We start from the raw sequence: 3,654 nt of genomic DNA, 5'->3' as shown, positions 1-3,654 counted from the left end.
GGGTGGGGTGAGCGGTGGGGGGGTGTCCGGGCAGGCCAGGCCGATGAGGCTTGCTTGTCCTTCTCCCGTCACCCCCTGTCCACTCAAGCTAGTCCAAGTGAGCTCTGAGCCTTGTTGCTGTCACACAGTGCCACACGCGTGGCCCCGTTTGCCGAGAGGCACTTGGGGGCTGGTGCAGAAACCCACCCATGAGGGCACAGATGGCCCACGTGGTTCTGGCAAGTGAAGGGGGACACAGGCCATTTGGGGATCTGAGCTCAGAGGTGCCCCATCTCTCGGGGACAGTGTTCTGCTATGAAGCTCCGAATTGCCACTTGCTCTGGGTCGTTGACAGTGACATGGGCAGGTCGGAGTGCCAGCCAGGCGAGGTGGGGTGCCGCTCTGAGTCAGAGGTGAAGATGAAGGTCACACTGGCCCAACGGCTGGGGTTGGCTCACACGCCCCCGATGCCACCATGGCTGGGAGCCTTAGAGCAGGCGTGGGCACAGGGTGTCCTGCCACTGGCTGTGCCACCCACTCCAGCAGGTCCCTGTCCAACTTGTCTCGGAGTGAGGAGGCCTGGGGGCGCCCGGTCAGAGCAGTCTGGCCTGAGCACTGAGGGCCCAGGGGAGGTGCTCCTTCCTCCTGGGAATGAAGCAGGGGACTGGCCCTCGCCAAGGGAAGGTGACCTTCGTGGCTCCAAAGGGTTGACCAGGAATTCTCCTCTCCCCAGACAACCTTCGTAGGAACCCAAGTTCACATCTGCTCACCAGATTTTCCTTTCCGACGAGCCTGTGGCTGGAGCTCAGGTCTCGAACAGGTGGGAGTAGGAAGGTGGACCCCTTGCCCAGCGGGCCGGACCTTCCATTCTTCCGCGGGCCGCGGCCTTCAGTCTACCCCGGCGTGTCTCCAGAAAGGTGTGCGTGTGACCCTCCTCTCCACGCCGCGCTGGCTTCAGGAAAGGTCTCATTACCGGCTGCATTAGCCGCGAGGGCTGCTCTGGGGAAGCCGGGCTCCCACCAGACTGGGTCCTGTCCTTTGTGGAGGCGGGGACAGAGTGGGGACAGGGCTCATGCTGCCAGTCACCTCGCTGCCCTGGGGCTGCGGGGTCCTTGGTGTCTCAGGAGGCCAGGCTGTGCGGCCACAGCCCCTTGTCAGCGGCCGTTGCGATCTCTTCCCTGGGAGCACAACTCTTCCCTCGCAGAGACATCATCCCTGTCTCTGTAGAAGACCCTTCTGAGTTAGACCAGCCTCTCCCAAAGTAAGTCCCTTCCAGGCCGGCAGATCAGGGAGACAGGCGGTCAGTGATGCCGGAGAGCCGAAGCTTCTGTCCAGACTGTCATGCCTTCCGGGCCCGCCTCACCCTGGTGCCGCAGCCTCTCCCGGCCTGCTTCTGCCTCTGCAAACTGGGAAACCGCCTCCACGCCCGGGGGGGAGGATAGGACCCGGTGTGGCCCAGGTACGGAGCAGGTGTCCATCGGAAGTCAGTGGTGACAACACAGGGGCCAGTGATGCGGGCTCTCAGGGTCTCAGTTTCTCCCCCGCACCCCTCCCAGCTCGCGGTATGGCTCTTTGCCTCCTGAGAAGGTCTTGGCACTCTGGTAGCTGAGCCGCTGCGGCGGGCCCCGTTAGGCCCTGTGTGACGGGCGTGCAAGGTCAGGAGACGACATCCCTGCAGTTCAGAGTCTTGACGAGGTGGGGCCTGAACAGACCCAGAGATCCTCTCTGTCCTGCAGCTCCTCGGTGGGGGCCATTCTGTCCCAGGGGCTGGCGGCCATGCCTGGGCATGTTCCTGACGTCTGGTGGGTAGAGGTCAGGGCACCGCCAAACACAGTGAGTGCACAAGGTGGGCCCACCTCGAGGAACGGGTGGCCTCAGGTGCCAGCACACTGAAACTGAGGCCGAGGACCCTGCTCCTGCCCCTGGGCCTGGGTCAGAGGTGCGGCTTGGCTCCCACCTGCAGCATCTTGGTTCTGGACTTGAGTGAGCCCCTGTCTCCTGCTACGGTCCCACTGGACCAGGCTCTGGCAGCCTCCCGGATCTCAGCCTGCTGCAGCTGCTGCCACCTGCACATGGCCAAGGTCACTGTGCAGCAGGAGAGGACAGGAAAGACAGGGCCCTCCAAGAAGGCCGTCCTGGGGCTCTTGGGCCTGCTGGGGGTCAGGAGAAGCTGCTGGTGGCATGGATTGTGCATGTGGGATTCAGGGCTTCGCTCTGGTGTTTCTGCCAGATTCCACCAGCTGCCAGCTCGGATAGTCCTGGCAGTGCTGGGCAACAACCGTGGCACAGAGAGGATCCGGGCGCCTGGTACGCAGCAGAGCCGAGGGCTGGCTGGGGCTGGTCGCTCGGTCCACTGAGCTCGTTCCTCAGGCCCGGGGCTGCCCACCCCCCTTCACTCCTGCAACGTCTATATTTAAAAATGTTTACAGATAATAACGGCCTTCGGTCCAGAAGGCAGACGGGAGCGTCCTGACGATTGCCGTGCCGCGCCGGCTGGGGCTTTGTCAGGCAGCGGAGCCAGTCTGAGCCAGTGAGCTAGTCGTGCGGGGCGCTTGGCCAGCCTCTGCCTGCAGGGAGGTTTGGGTGCGGGGTCCAGGAGCCTGCAGGGCGAGCAGAGTTTCTTGGGAAAATGAGGACCTTCATCCAGAGTTACTCTCTGACCGTATGGTAAGTTGAATTGCCTCCTCTGGTGGGACAGAGGGGTGGGCTGTGCTTTACAAGAAGATTTCTTAAAAACAAGGGCTTTGCAGATGCTCACAGCGGCAGACTGGAGGGTAGGTTTTTTTTTGTTTGTTTGTTTGTTTTTTACTTGAATTGAATGAGGGCATTTGGAGTCTGAGGTGAGGAGTGGTCTGCCCCATCCTCACAGAGGCTCGTTTTTCTGTCAGTTGGGTCAGAACAGGACCAGCCCTGAGCTGCTGCCTGGGCCCCAAGAGAGCCCTGTGATCTTTCATTTCCCTGTGAACGTTATTTTAACCTATTCTGGGCTCCCCATGAAATGTCCCACCCGGAGGACAGACTGCCGCTGGCGTGCAGGAGCGCAGTGTCCTGTCCCCAGGTTGTGCGAGAGGAGGTGAGACCTTCATTTGGCGTCGGGAGTAAATACTCTGTCGGTGTCATTCTCGCTCAGGAATCTCCATGGAGTCCTCAGGGGGTGTGGGATGTTCATTTGCCTTGTGTGACTTAAGATTTAGCATCGTTTGTGGATTTTCGTTCATGAGAAAGAATTTGCAAGTGAGGTTGGACATCCGGAGTTGGGGCCTAGGACGGAGGTGGGAGCCCTGCTGAATGTGAACACACGCCGTGTGTTTCTGAGGACAGGCAGCTTCCAGAGGCTCTGCTGGGTCTCTGGGCTGCAGGGCTTTTTGATCCGGTGGAAAATGGTGATTCTGGACCCCAGTGACTTCAGGAGAGGGGTGCTTGTCTGCATTCAAACCGCTCTGCCCCTGCTAGCTTCTTCTTAAGGAGAGATGGGGCCAGGCCGCCTGCAGGGGGGCGGTTTACACATTATGCCTTGAGGACGAATTTGGACCTATGCGAATGCATAGTGCCAGCAACCACTTACAGCGCCTAAGAAGAGCACAGCGGGACAAAGGCATGGCCGAAGTTCATTCAGAAATAATCAAGGTTGGACTAGAAAGCAGCAGGGAAAGCTGTCTCCCGGCCCCATTCCTG

At 60.3% G+C, this 3,654-nt stretch overlaps 1 protein-coding gene across 3 annotated transcripts in view; it reads left to right on the top strand.

Annotated features, from left to right (window-relative positions):
* Positions 1-3,654, top strand: part of PHACTR3 (phosphatase and actin regulator 3) — a 178,791-nt gene that overhangs the window by 59,082 nt on the left and 116,055 nt on the right. Inside the window, exon 1 of one of the 3 annotated variants that reach the window (XM_006141850.3) lies at positions 2,497-2,646. The exons of the other annotated variants lie outside the window; for them this stretch is intronic. The gene's annotated coding sequence lies outside the window, so the exon portion shown is untranslated. Of the gene's footprint in view, positions 1-2,496; positions 2,647-3,654 lie in introns of those variants that run through there. 3 annotated transcript variants of the gene reach the window in all.

Source organism: Tupaia chinensis, unplaced genomic scaffold (assembly GCF_000334495.1).
Source record: "Tupaia chinensis unplaced genomic scaffold, TupChi_1.0 Scaffold000066_1, whole genome shotgun sequence".
Lineage (NCBI taxonomy): Eukaryota > Metazoa > Chordata > Mammalia > Scandentia > Tupaiidae > Tupaia > Tupaia belangeri.
Note: the sequence above shows the minus strand (reverse complement) of the source record. Positions and strands in the feature narration are given on the sequence as shown.